The sequence below is a fragment of the Grus americana genome, chromosome 12, assembly GCF_028858705.1.
Source record: "Grus americana isolate bGruAme1 chromosome 12, bGruAme1.mat, whole genome shotgun sequence".
Taxonomy (NCBI): Eukaryota; Metazoa; Chordata; class Aves; order Gruiformes; family Gruidae; genus Grus; species Grus americana.
The window spans coordinates 8,764,035-8,779,043 of record NC_072863.1 but is presented as its reverse complement, the minus strand read 5'-3'; the positions used below and the strand labels follow the sequence as shown (position 1 = coordinate 8,779,043).

Sequence of the window (15,009 nt, the reverse complement as noted above, 5' to 3'; positions counted from 1 at the left end):
TGCCTCCGCAGTGGTTTATTGGTGTGGGAGACAAGAGCCCCCAAGCAGCAGCGTAGAAGGCACCGTGGGGGTGCTGAGGAGGCACCCCGAGAGCCAGAGCCCCAGCTCCTGCGGCAGGGACCGATTTCCAGCCTCACTAAAGCAGCAATGCAATACTGGAGAGCAACAGGCAATCCCAAACTCCAGTATTTACGTGCTGCTAGAGCACTGCTGACAGCTCTCCATCCTAGTGCCACTCCACGGCCTCCAGAACCCCCCCTTCCCCCCCCTCCCCAGGGGATCCTTTGCCCGGGAAAGGACCGCAGAGCAATAGGTGAGGGGTAAGGGGCCAGCTGAAGGCATGGTGCTCAAGCCAGCGTTGGCTGTGCCCATGCTGGAGAACAAAAAGGAGCTACAAGTCGTTCCTGCCTGCAGGGCCAGCCCCGCTGAGACCCACACACGCACAAACTCACAGGGAATATATTTGTGGCTGCAAAGGATGTGCACGGGTACAAGCACCAAGAGGACTTAGCTACACATACCTGTTCAACTGAACTAAAGAGATACATGGGAATGTGCTAGCTTCCACATCTATGATAACCAGAAGCTCACTTTCTTGTCTTATCCTTGAGGTAATGAGGCAGCCCAGAATGGTCTGTATCTCCTTGTCCCTACAAACCATGATGTGCTGCTACATCTCCTCAAAGCCCACTGAATGTTGACATTCCAAATGGTATTTTGAATATATATATATATTTTTTTTTTAAACCATGATATAAGGTACTGAAGAACACTCTACAATGAAGACATTTAACGTGCATGCATTACCACCAACGGGACATTTTTTTTTCTTCACGGGTCTTATCAGAAAGTCTGTAACTATAAGAGAACAAGCAGTTACACAGTGCAAACAAACCAGTTTCAGAAACAAAATCAGAAATAAACTGTTCTCCCCCTGCCCCCCAAAATATTCAGGCCTCAGCAGATCTACACGTTCAGATGCAACAGACCTGCTGCTTTTGCGGCAGATCCCGCAGACCTTCCCGGTCCTTCCGAGGGTCTCTGGAGAAACGTTACCTTGTACTTTCCTCTTAGGGGCTGCTGAGCTCCAAGGACTTTCTGGGAGTCGCAATGTTAATAATTTAAATCCAGATCCCAACAAGTTCAAACCTGTTGAGTTTTCCTTAAAATATTTTTTTATTTGGCTCATTTGGACTTTTGAGAAATCTAAAATAGCACCTTTTTTTTTTTAAGAAAAGACTCGATTATTTACTATTTTAATGGACAAACCTTACGTGACCAGAAATTAAAGATACCCTGGGACTTCATCACCTCCCCTGCCTGTACCAGAGAAGAAAACACCGGCGCAGGGCAGAAGGGAGGCCGTAGCTCTGAAGCACGCAGCTGCCAGAGGCACTTACACACCAGCCTGCGAGGGCTGTGCGGGAGCCGTGCAGAGCGCCTGACATTTTTTGTGTTTCCTTTCGACTTTTATTTTTTTTCTCTCCAGTTATGTGACAACTTCCTTCAATTCATTTTCTTAAAAAGCAGCATCACAAAAAAACCTGAACAATGTCAGAAATGACGCCATTAGTTCAAATGTTTGTGCTGTCCCCTTGCGCTAAACACGCCACTTCGCTGAGTTCCAGTCTATCCTCCTCCTAGTCCCTGCCCATTTAGCAAACTTAAAAATAGGAATTTCAAAAGCTCTTGTGAGCCGTGCCAAATTATTGCAAATTTTAAATCAAATATTTGCCAACAACAAAAAAAAGCAGTATTTTTTTGCCACTTCAGCGTCCTCACTACTGACAGCACCAGGTCCAACTCTCTACCGAGCAACTGCTACTTACTGCAAAGCAGCCAACAAGTACCCAGAAAAAGTTAAACCCGTACAAGCTAAAACAAAACAACCCCCCACATAATTTTACCATTGTTTCTGTAACAATGTTTTACTTGACTGTACCTGTGTAGTCTTATTTCTTTCATCTCTTCAAGTGACTCAAAAAAAAAAAGCAACAGCAAACAAGCTCAGCTCTAGAATCCATTCTGATTGTGTTGGAAGTTCACGTTTTAATTAATGTTTTTTATATATATATAAACGATTCTCTAGCCTAGTTTGACAAGACGGGCAAGAGCTCTCTTCAGCAAGGAGGACTTTCCAAAGTGAGGGCTCAATACACCTCCACCAGCCTATTCTCTAGCGGAGAGAGAAAAATCAACATTCACACTGAGTATTGGGCAAGTGGAAATTTGGGATAGGCAGTGAAATACGTATCTGAGAAAATATGCATGTTTATGACATGACAGCATAATTATTTTAAGCAATAGAAAGCTCTGTGTTTGAATCATCCCATCTCACACTTTGGCTTCTTTCAAACTTAAGTTTGTGCTTTGGCTTGTCAACGTTAAATCAGAAAGATGGCAGCTGAACAGGATGGCTTGAGTTTATCTCGACCTCTCCGAGGTGTCACCTGCAGCGCCCAAGAAGGGATACGCATTTCAGAGGAACCTGCGCTTATTTATGCAGAGGGATGCAGATGCTGCAGGTATTTCGGAGCAGGTGGGACACGCGAGCTTACCTTCCCAACTCACCTTTGAGCGCAGGCGCGCCGGCTCCCTCTGCCTCGGCTCTCCCTGGACACAAGGCAATCGCTGTTTCAAGGGGAACTAGAAAGCAACACACAGAAGGGTTTACGAGGCGCTCGCAGAGCGCTGCCGTGCTTCAGGAGGGGGGACTGGGGCTGGCGGGCAGCCTCAGAGCATTCCCTGTCCCCTCCCTAGGCACGCACAGACCACAAAGGCTCAGACAGGTGCAAGTACTTTTAAAATTAGGGAAAAAACCCTCAAATATCAAGTTTTCACCACCAGGTAGGGCAGACTATGAAGCAGCACTTAAAGAGCAATTGCATCCCTCCTCTCCTCGCTCTCCCCACTCCTGCAGCCAGTGCTACTGGCACCGTTGCTGCCAGGAGCGTGACTGGGCAGTGGGACCCAAGGCACACCAGTGACCCCAAATCACAACCCGGGTGCAGTACGGCAAGGAGGGACGGCACGGCTCCTGCCGGCCAAAACCAGCGGCAGCTCCGAGGTCAAGCAGGAAAGCCACAGCACACAACCACGGCCAGCGGCAAGCCCACCTCCCCTCCTCCGAGGGGTTAAAACAGCAGCAGCAAGAGCAGCCTATTGGTCTTGGCAGACCAGAAGCAAAGAAAACATCTTATTTATGCTGATTTAGGTGATAAACCACGCTCAGGACAAGCGGGTAGAATGCAGAGAGGCTACCTGGGATTGGGGATTTTTTTGGTGGTACTGTTGGGCGCTCAGCCCCTCGCTGCTGGGGGGGGGGGGGGGGGAGACAGGACCCAGAAGCACCCCCAACCTTGGAGCAGCACCTCACCATGGCCGGGAACAGAGGTGTCCCGCTGTACTGGTAGCCCCGAACATCAAAAGAACTGCCCCAAAAGCTCGACCTCGAAGCAAAAGCATCGCCAACAGCATCTGCCACAAGCTCCACGCCTGCGGTGTGTACACCAGCTATTTCTAGAAATCGAGAGTTCTACCTGTCATCTCCATAAGCCAGCCACCTACGGAGGTTTAATTAAATCCCCCAAATAACTGGGGAATTCGAACACGCAGAAATCCATTAATGTAGTTCACAAAACAATGCAACTTCGGCTTGCCAAAGTATATTGGGCAATTAAGTAAAAAACATCCCCCCGCCCCAAGACCAAACACACGCACAAACCCAAAACAAATTCACCCTGAAATACAGAGCTCCCTTAAAACGCAACCTAGTCCCTCCGCACCGACACTGTAACCAGAAAAAAAGAGGGGGGGAAAAAAGTGAGAAAGAGCACCATGGGAAGGGAAAGGAAATAAATACAGGAGCCCATGACAGGACACATTTGCATACAGAGCCTTCACTGACTCGCACACTTCAGGGCTAAGTAAGCTCCAAGATAAGTAAATATTAAGCATTTGCTATATATATATATAAAAAGCACAGGAAAAAAACCCAACCCAACCCTGCTATCGAACAGTTTTTCAGGAGACACACACAAACAAATCCTGGTCATTGTTCTCATTTGAAAGAAGAATTTTTTTAAGAAAATTAATTTTTAAAAAAGTCATTTACTATTTTTACAAAAAGACTAAAGTAAATCATCTCGTTACAGCTGAAAGTCTCAGATATTAATTAGCAAGATACAATTACAGTAACAAAACGAAAATAAGGGGGCGAGTAGCACCACCGACACACTTCCTATCTGCCTGGGTCTGAAAAATCACACCGCTTTCACTCCTGCCTCCCTTTCAACAATGAAATTTAAACAAAAGTCATGTATTAATATTTACAGATGTGGCTAATAGCTGGAATCGGACCCGATGCTTGATCGACAACCACCAAATGGTTCCAGCTATTACATTTCCGATACGACTCGCCTCGCAAGGCTGCTGAAGTCGAGCGAGGGCTGCGGTAAGAGAAATGACTATTAAAGAGCACTAAAGTCAGACGTGGGAACTGCACGCAGCCAAGTTACTTTCATTTGTACGGGCATCCACAGCGCATCTCCTCGGCGCGCACGCATCACACAAAAAATTGCCGTTAGGCGCGCTTTAGCCAGCTAAGAATTCTTCCTGGGTGGCACGAAATAAATGAATAAAATATATTTTCTCCCTGTTTGTACATCAACGCTATATGAGAGCGGATAATTTCTCATACACTTTATTAAAAGTATTTTTTTCTCGCCAATCTACCTAGAAAAAGGTCAGAGAAGCAGCATGTATTTCATATAAATAAAAGTGTATTAGAGCTACATTTTAATTTTAGCACGGCATACCTTTCGCACGTTAAACCACCCAACGTTAATGTGTTCTTAGGTGGGGCAGAACACCCGAAACCAAACTGCAGCCACAAAGGGCAAATTCAAATAATGCAAAAAATTAATTCGTTAACTTTACTTGATTTGAAACTTGGCCCCGATATTGTTACCAGCAGGACTGACTGTATTTATCAAGACGGGGCTGTTAATACGAGGGAGAGCTAATGGTGCTCGCAAAGGCCTGCGGGATAAGACTTCAACTTACAGTACTCCAGAAAACCAGTAAAATCCACAGTAAAATTCCAGGATCCAGAGTTTTTTCTCAACACTGCTGAGGAGAAGAAAAGTATGATGCTTCTTGTTACTTCCATTTTTTTGCATTGTCATCTCATCCAGTTTTAAACAACAAGGGACAGATCTGGAAGCCCGACTCCTATAAAGTTGATTTGTTAAGAACAGAAAAAAAAAAAATTTTTTTTTTTGGTCAGATGAACATTAATTCAAAACATAACAAGCACACAGTAATTTTTTTTTTTATATATATATTTGGGTCAGTTTGCCTGAAGCATTACTTATAGCTTCCCTCTTATATTTCATAAATGTTTATTGCATTAGCAGTTCAGTTTTACTGTATTTCCCACCAAAGTGGATTAACTAAATACAGATTTTCACAGTTGATGGTGAGCAGTGGAGTTCTTTGGATTTCTTCAGAGCAGAAGATGATGAAACTTGGCAGATGGTCCCTCACCTACACGCGTACATAGGCGTGCAACACACAAGCACAATTTATTTCCTTTTTTTGGGGGAGCAATCCATGTTCAAAACCTTGGAAAACTCACTTGCTCGATGCACAAAAATTGTCTTTACGTACCCGATGAACGTGTGGGAAGAATATTGTATTTAGGATAAATTAAAAAGTGAAAAACGCCCCAGCGCGATGCGCATCGCTCCCATCACTGCAGCTCACGGAGTGCAGCAAGGCTGCGCTTGGAAGTCGGCCTTTGCCAGGATATTCAAATTTCCTGTACAAAGCAAGTAACCAGCGAGGGGAAAAAAAAAATATAGCAAAAGCTAGGTGCCAATTTTTTTTAATAAATATTTTAATTTATCTCGCCGATTTTTTTTTTTGTTACACTGGTTTTTTGGTGGTTTTTTTTGTTTTTTTTTTAATGTATAGAACTATTTTCTCACGTGCGCCCGCTTTGGCAGCGGGTGCCGGGAGCGAGTGCGGGTGGCCGTGGGGACACACAGGCCTGACGCCAGAACGAAGTGGGGGCCGGTAGTCACCGGGCTCCCCGGTTTTTCTTTAAAATAAGAGGGAAACAGGCAAAAAAAAAAAACCAAACCCAACAAAAAAAAGCCCCAACCCCGAGCCACACCTGCGGGGGGCGGGCGCGGCTCCCTGCAACGCAAAAAACACATATAAAAAATAATTGTTAATAATAAAAACCCACAAGGAAAAGGCGTCCCCGGGGGAGGGGGCCCGGCTCGGCGGGGCGCCCCGCACCCACGTGGGAACAGTCCCCCGCGCGGGACGCGCGTTGCGCGGGGGGAAGGCGCCGCGCGCCGCTCCCGCCCTAACGGTCCGGCGGCGGCAGCGGGGGGCCACCGCCCCGCCCGCCCCCCCCGGGCCCGGCCGCTCCCGCTGTCACTGCCCGCTGCGTCACGGGCCGCCGCTCCGCCGCCACCGCCCCCCGGGGCCGCCGACCCCCTCCCATTACCCCCCCCCCCCCCCGGTGCCGTCTTTGTGCGGCGCGGGGCGGCGCCGCGCGGGCGGGCGGGGGGCGCTGTTCGGTGCCGCCGCTCTCCCCACCCACCCCCCCCCGCCAAAAAAAGTTTTTTTACAGCTTTTTTCCCCTTTTCGCCCACAAGTTTCTCCCGGGTCCGTGTCCCGTGTCCCCCCCCGCGGGGAGCGGCGCAACCCCGCCCACGGCGGCGCGGGGGGAGGCGGCGGGAGGGAGCCGCGCCGTGTCCCGTCCCGTGTCCCCCCCCCGCCCTCGCCGTCGGGCAGCGCAGCGTGCCCCGTCCCGCCGCCGCCTCCCCCTCTCCGTGCCGCCCCCCCCCTCCCGTGCCGAGCCGCGCCGCGCCGGCCCGAGCCGAGCTGTCCCGCCCGCGGCGGGGAGAGGGAAGGGGGGGCGGCAGTCGGCCCCCCGCGGCGCCCCGGCCCCGCCGCCCTGCCCGCCCTCCCTCCTCACCTCCGAGTCCACTCGAAAATGGCGCCGAAACCGAAAAAACTTCGCAAATTTCATTGTAGGCGGTTGCAAGGGCTGCTGGGAGCGGGGGCGGTGGCAGCACCGCCCGACGGGGCGGGACGGGGATGGCCGCGGCCGCGGGGACGGGCACGGGGCGGGGCGGCCGCAGCCGGGCTCCGCGCGGGACGGGACGGGACGGGACGGGGCGATGCTCCGCCGGGAGCTGGGCGGGCGCCTCCCGGTACCGGCCTCGGTGGGGCGGGACGGCAGGGTCGGGAGATGAGCATCCCCGTGGGTGTGGAGGCCGGCTGCCTTTCGGGTTCACCTGCCCCCCGCTCTGGTGCCGTCGCGGTGCCTCTGTGCCCGGGCCCCGCGGTCAGCCAGGGCTTCGGCGCCTCCGCGGCAGCCGGGAGCTGCGTGCAGAAGAAAACTCTCTGGGAGTTTCCCAGAAAGTGGGAAAATGGGGGGGGGAAATCGTAAGATCTGCACGGGATTTGTGGGTAACCTCAGCTTTGCCCTTCGTGCAAACAGGCTCGTGCCACCGCCTCTTTCCTCCATAGTTTACAGCCTGATACAAACCGTCCAGAGGGGGGTGGTGCTTTTTCAGTCCCGGGTGGGACAGTTGATGATTTTTTTGTCATTCACTGTGTGCATCTGTCCACACGCTGTACACGATTTTGGACTGAGGCTTATAAGTTATTTCCCCCGCACTACTGTGATACTCAAGTTCTCTGCAAACACTGACCCGCAGCCTTTCCCTGACCTGCAGGCTCAGGAGATGTTCCCCGCCATGTTCCCGTGCACAGCTGGCACAGCTTTATAACCTGCCCGGAGTCACCCAGGAGTGAGAGGAGCAGGATTTTGGGGCCCACGTCGCACATCCTGGGTGTGGGGTGGCACCATGACGCGCTTGCAGGGAAGACAGGCGGTTTGGAGACCTGGTTTTCTGAAAATTTCGGAATCTAAAGAGTCAGAGCTTGGGAGGATTTGTGTGGGTAGGAAGCCCGGCAAGCTGAGGAGTGGGGAAGAGTGATGCTGGGGCAAAGTGGTCCCTTCTGGAGGTCAGAAACTTCCAGGTTTGTCGCATCCATCACTGGGAATGGGCAAAGCTGTAAAGTCTGGTTAGCTTGGTGGGTTTGTAATCTTCCTGTTACAGTTTTTACTTCTACCCACACCCCAAACTGCAAAAAAACCCCCCAAACCCTGTTGTTAAATAATTGGTCTGTTCTCACAGGTGAGCAGTGAAGCTCAATTAATTATGCTTTGTGAAGCGCTTCTGATCCTCTGATGGAAACATGTAAGGGCAAAACACTATTATTTTGCAACTTGCAAAGGCTGATAAGAGCGGTGAAAACGGAAAAAGCCTTACCACTGAAGGGTACTGCAGCCCTGCACTTTTTCCACTCGAGATCTTAGAAACTAGCTGATGGCTGCTGCTTTTCATTTAGAAGGGTTTTTTCCCCCCCTTTTGAAAGAAACGCAATCACTACCAAGTATTCTGGAGGGACTTCATCTTTAAACAAATAATGTTTTTCTTGTTGGGTGTGCACTATTATTTTCTTAATTATTCCTGGATTTCTGCCTGTTCCACCAAGAGTTTTCTCAGATGGCAGAAACAATTGGTCCTTTTTTATTACACTAATAGCAAAAAGTATCCCTAATAAAAAGAGTCTGTACATCCCATAAACTCAAACAGGACATGTTTTGCCAACAATCACACCTCTTCATTGAGGCATCATATATGTGTCTTTTTTCTTTTTTTTCTTTTTTCTTTTTTCCCCCCCCTCATTACTACTATTGTTTACTACGCAACCTCGCTGCCTGACTGCATTTTGGTGTCAAAACGAAAGGAATCGAGTCATTTATTTAGCACCAAAGCCCTCCCACTCGCCCTTAGTGCGTACGTCAAGATCTCAGCAGATGTGGCGGGGAATGAATGGGCGAAGAGATTCACCTACACCTCTCACATCTACTTGTGGGTGGCCTCTAATTAATTTGGCTTCGAGGCTCCGCTGCAAGGTAGATGGGTTAGGAAGTCTGGCTGAGAGTCATCTGTTTGAATCATACCTATTTTATGGAGAACTTCATTGTGTAGCTGTGTCTGACTCGCACCCTTGTGAAAACTAATTAAAAAAAAAAAAGAAAAAGAAAAAAAAAAGCCCCACACTTATTGGAATGTCAAATATAAATGTCAGCCTTTAAATGAAATGGTATCTTGGGAGGCTCCTGCACATTTAATCAGTCGGTTGCACCATCTATATCGTGGACTCAAAAGCAGCAGTGAGAACCACGAAAGGCACTGGCTTAACATCAGCAAAAGTGTTTGCCAAGCTTGGATTATGTCACTGCTTTATGATCTTGCTTTGTAAAGGGAGAATACTCTTGGGGAGAAAGGACTCGGCATGCCGGATCTACAGCGAGAGCAAGGAATGAATGCTGCTCACAGAAACCGGGGGGGAGGGCGAGGGATTGGGTTTGCTGGGGTATTTTTGCAGATGGATGCTTTACGGCCGCCTTCTTCAAGCAGAGATGCGCCCCACAGATCACTCGGGCTGAAAGCAGAAAGCCCCAGATCCCCCAGCGAAGCTGTTTGCTGCTTTCCCCCGCGCTGCCCTCCCACAGGCACACCTGCCGGGGCCCCCGCCTGGGTGCTGCCTCCTCGTCAGCCCGCCGGCTCTGGGTGCATCGCCGTTTCACTCCAGAGAAAGTGGCAAGCAGCGCCCAGGCCCGCTGGCTTTCCCTCGCTGTGGGGTACAGACACCCAGCTGGGTTAGGGCTTGTCAAATAGTCAAAATGTGATGCCTTTGCAGAGGTGGCAGCTATGGAACCGGTTAAAAAAATAAACATCCCCGCACCACACGTACTATATGGCCTGCTGAAATGCTTCTGCTGCTTGCAGCAGGGACGAGCCGTGGCCACCCCTTCGGTGCTGCAGGTTCATGGCAAAGGTAGGAAGCTTTCTTTGAAGAGACCAATTCTGTTAGTCCGGTGCCAGCCTATGTGCCGGGTTCGCCTTTGCTGTCCACGAGTGGAAGAATAAAGGAAAAAGCTCAGAGGTTACATGTCCTTTGAGGAGTGCTGTTGGTGGGGCAGGGAACATCGGAGGGGACAAATGGCTGAAGAGAGATGACTCTTCAAAAGTAGCCCCTGGGGTCTGAAAGCTGTGCTGCCTGCGCTGCCCTTGCTTTCCTGTTGCAGTGAGAGCCTTGTGTGGACCCCACTCCCCCCCCCCGCCCAACTCGCTGCCAGAGCATCCTGCCCAGCCTGGAAACTTTCCACAGCTACTGGGCTAATAAACTGCGGCTGCTTCTGCTCGAGTGTCTGGCCAGCCCCAAACCGCGTCCCGGCACTGGGGTTTGGCACAGAAAAGGGGTTCCCTGCATCTGCAGGGAGCACGGGTGGGCAGCCCGGGGTGCCTGTGGCGGTGGTGGGGAGCAAGCATGGGTGTGCATGGCCACAGCACCTCGTGGTTCCCCATGTGCAGGACGGGAAGCCATGCCTTTGATTTATTGCGTTACCCCACGCGGCGCAGTAAGCTGCCCATCTCAGGCTCTGGCTTCTGCACTAACCTTTCCTCCGGCATTTCAATCCCTTGCAACCAGACTGCAGGGTTGGGTTTGTGCTTGGTTTCTTTGTGGGTCTCCTTCATCTGATCTTGTGCACCAGCACCTGGCATTTTGCAATTCCCTCCCGCTTTGTGCGTAGCGTGGAAGTCCGAACCTCAGCTTTGCGGGCACCGTCAGTGTTTGTAGTGGCCTCAGCCACTCGCTGCAGTGTGGAAAATGGGTGTGGTGGTCGCGCCGATGGGTTTTTGGCAGCATCTCTTGCCTTCTCTTGGCTCAAAGAGTGCCCGGAGCATAGCACTGTCTGGACAGGGATTTCATTACCCGCCATCCAGCCTGCCAGCGCAACCTTGTCATTGCAATTTGTCACACATATTTGGTATGTGTTTAGTATCTCGCTGAGGGCTCGTTTGCCAGGCGATTCATCTAATTGCTACTTGTCTGCTGCAAAGAGCAGCTTAGCCTTCGCTGGGCCAACACATGGTTGTGCCGTGGGGCTGTGCCACGCTCTCGGAGGAAGCGCTGGTCCTCCAGAGCAGAGAGGTGTGAACCAGCAGCATGAGATTCCCTTACCATCAGCCTCCTTTTTCCACTAGAGGGGCGTTATTTTTGTAGAAAATGACTATTCTTGTCAAAACAATAATTTTAAAGGATTTTTTGTTGTCATTCAGGGATGGAAACCTTCTGCAGAGGCACCAGCTCCCCACTCCTCCCCTCCTTGTCTTTGCAGTTAGTTGCTCTATTTATTTACTGCAAAATTTGCTGTATTGCCTGACATTTTTTGGTTATCAAAATATTTTGATTATGTGCAGGGGAGGGGGTGGCTTGATAGTGTGGCCGGCATCTCGATAGAAAATTGCCTGTTAAATATTCTAAGTAAATTCAGGCCAGGGAAGAGTGACATACTCCAGCCTGTCCTGGGCAAACCAGTAGCATTGCTGCTGCAACCCAGGCCTGTGCAGAGCCCCAGGTCAGCTCGGACCCGTTTCCCTGGATATTTCCAGCCCTTTCGGGTTCAAGAGCTTGGCTGGAGCGTGCTCTCTCCCCATGGATGCATCAAATCCAGCAACTGCAGGAAGGAGGGCAGAGGAGGAGATGCGTGAGACATAACCCAAAACTGCTGCAGAGGTTTTTTGATGCAGCATGAGAGGGGACAGAGGCAGGATACAAAAAGCAGAGCTTGGAGGGGTGGGAGGGGAGTTACATGTCAAGGTCACTCCAAAAGGGCTGGAGCTGCTTTGTTTTTCTCACTGTGAGAAGCGGAAGCATGGCTCTCCATAGGGTAACCACCAGCACGTTGGCCATGGAGATGTCTTCTGGCTTCATTCGTAAGCAAGTGCCATCGACGGAAGATGGACTGACCCGTGAGTGAAGAGCCGTTCGCATCTTGAAAGCAAAGCTGCTCTGATGCATTTGAGGTAACATTGAGAAATTATCTGTTATAGCAGCTCTCCGGCTTCTGAGTGCAAAGCTGTTAACAGTTTTGAAGATCAATATTTATTCAAATGGCATGCGATGACTTTGTCTGCTGTTGCGATTTTTCTATGTCTAAATGCGTTCGTCTAACTTCCCCAAAGCCAGCAGGTTTAAAACTTTTTCTGACTTGTGTTACCAAACTTGCAATTTGTCATTAATACAATATTCTATTAGAAATGCAGTGGTGTGGGCATGCACATATAAATACTGAGCTCTCCTGGCAGAGCAAAATGTCATGATAGGATAATGTGTTATTTAATACAGAGCTGTAGATTAGACAGGGACATTTGCAATACAAACTAGCCCTGACATCAGACATTTGCAAAAGTCCTTGCTATGCTGATACAGTAGGAAAACTGATATTTGCAGCTGAATATTTTTTGTATCGTGCTCCTTGACCATCCCATGGACTTCTGCCATGTGACACGTAGTATTAAATTATACCATCCAAGAGTTATTTTGTACAATTCAAGGCAGTCGTCCCGGGAGGCATCCCTTAGACGTGTGAGGAGTCTGTGAAATGGTAAGTTAGTGGTTGTCTTTAGATGCCTTGGCCTCCTCCTAGGAAAGACAGTCTGGCTCCTGGCTTTTTTACCTGGAAGATGTATTAATTCCTAAACACCAGTTCCTAGAACTGGTGAAAAGAAAACCCAAGCAGTGAAGCCATGTGTCTCTGATAGCTCACATCCACCAAGCTAGCAGGAAAACACATTTCTCTGCACCACTGGTTGCCCCATGGACCGCTCCTGGGCAGGAGATCCAGCTCCATTTCCAAAGCAAGCAGGTCCATGACCAGCCCAGGACCACCAGTAGGGAGCCGGGGAGGCTCCTGAGCAGCCCCTGCCTGCCTGCGTGCTGGCCCTGTGCTCTCACGGCTGAGTTTTAAGCCTCTCACTGTGATTTCGTTGGGACCACCTTGCCCTTTGCTGTTTGTAGGCAGCTTGTTCCCGTGCTGGGTGCTGGACTGCGACCGCTGCCCTTCCAGCAGGTCTGGAGGTCCCTGGCAGAGGTTTGCTTTCAAAATTAAGTCTGGGCTTGTGGAGGACAGGAGCGAGGGTCCAAATGCTGGAGAGAGCCTGGTGGGTGGATCCCAAGCACCCTGACTGCTGGCGTGTCCCTGGTTTCCCACCCTAGGAAGGAGTGGAAAGGCTTCGGGAAGGGTCACGCAGCAGATCTGTGGCCTCCCAGCCCATGGAGGCTCTTGGATCCCCACCTGGGGGAAGTTTAACTCAACGGGCTTTTGGAGGACCCAGCTGCCATAGTGGTCTTCATTGCTTTTGAAAATCCCCATCCTGGTTTTCATTGCTGATGCTCATTTTCCCAAAGAAAAGTGTTGCTTTATAATAAGGCAGCTTCAAGCGGGGATAGCCGCTCCGTGCCGAGGCACCCGAGCCCAGCTGCTTGTGTTGTGTTCCGGGGAGGGGAGAGGAAATGGCAGCACTGTGTGTGCAGGCTGACCCTGCACCAGTTGTCCTATTAGCAGAGTTTTAACAGGAAGACGAGCGTTGCTCCTGGGGATAAACATTAATTAGATTTCTAGATGGCCAGGGTACAACAGACCTTTAAACATACATTTTACGCTGAAGTACTCAGTATACAGAGTTGCATCTACTGTACAACAGAGTGTTTTCCACTCTGAGGAGGAGGATGAACCCTGATGTTGCTCGTACCCTAAAGTCAACGCTGGCAGAGCTCATGGGGAGGCACTTTGTTCACATCTTCTCTTCTTCCAGAGCTTTCTGTCTCACAGTGCGCTCCCTTGCAGGAAGGCTTCAGGGGTGAATGTGGAATTTAGAGCCACACAGGATCTGACTTTCTGTGCAGAACTGCAGACTTGCACCAGGGATTAACTCAGCAATGCACGGTGCAGAAGCAATGGAAAAACAGGCTTCAAATTGTATTTCTCATGTTGTCCTAGGTGCAAAGAAATGTGGCACGTGCGGGAAGTCAAAACCTGCGTGCAGCATGGAGAGTGATTGCACTACACACTGCTTTGCAAATGCCCTTAAAATAATGTCATTTAGGACACAGGACCAGACACTTACCTGCCACATCTGGCCCAATTCCAGTGAAATCTAATAATAGTTTTATGATTTCCACTGAAACTGCAAACTGTAGCATTATTCATAGAGGAAGGAGCAGTATAAGGAAGTAGTTGCTTAACATCATCACTGGACGCCTGTCTCTTGAAAGCTGCAGTCATTCCTGGGGCTCGCGATGCCTCCGTGTCTCTGTACCTGTGAGCTGCTCTGGCTTGTTCTGCAAGGCAGCCGGAGCTCTGCATGTAGGGGAAGGATGGAAGGCAGCCTGGGGAAATGACGGTGAACTCCTGCCCTGTGCCCAAGCAAGGGGCAGCCAGCGGGGCTTTGCGACCCCCCAGGCACCGGGGCCAACTGCCGCAGAAATCGGGGGACAGCTGTAGGTGCAAGAGTGCTGGGAAAGGCGAGAGAGGAGAAAACGTGGGAGAGAGGAAAGCGGCAGCAAAACCAGTCTAACCCAAAAGGCAGAACGCCAAAATGAGACCACCCAGAATATGTTTAATTAGTACTTTTCCTAAATTAGTGCTTCTCTCTGCTCTCAGTGCTCGTTTGTGCTTTCATGAAATGTCAAGTCAAATGGGTGTGATGATAACATGTTGCTCTCGAGGGGAATGGGAGAAGGGCGTGCAGGCAGCGAGGAGAGAGCGTGGGCAGTAACTCCGGGCTGCCCTCAGGATGGGGTGCAGGATCGGGCCCCATGCCAGCCCCAAAACTGGCCCTGCTGGGAACAGGTCTGTTTTCAAATGGTGCTGGGGGGGACACAACCAGGTGTGACGGGACGGAGCAGAGCTGCCTGCAGAAATGCACATGTACGTCCAAGCTGCTGCGTACTGCAGGTCCCCATCCACCGCGTCAGTCGCACAATTCAAAAAGCGCATAAGATGTCTCAGTTCGCCCGCATTATTTATTTCAGTGGATGCTGAAAACTGTGAGAAATAAT

At 50.3% G+C, this 15,009-nt stretch overlaps 1 long non-coding RNA gene across 1 annotated transcript; it reads right to left on the bottom strand.

Moving 5' to 3' along the window:
* Nucleotides 1-7,045, bottom strand: LOC129211675 (uncharacterized). The gene is made up of 4 exons (XR_008578914.1): nucleotides 6,995-7,045; nucleotides 5,065-5,232; nucleotides 2,572-2,646; nucleotides 1-858 (listed from the first exon to the last, which is right to left on the bottom strand). It is a non-coding gene; the product is annotated as an uncharacterized LOC129211675 (long non-coding RNA).
* Nucleotides 7,046-15,009: the final 7,964 nt, after the last annotated feature.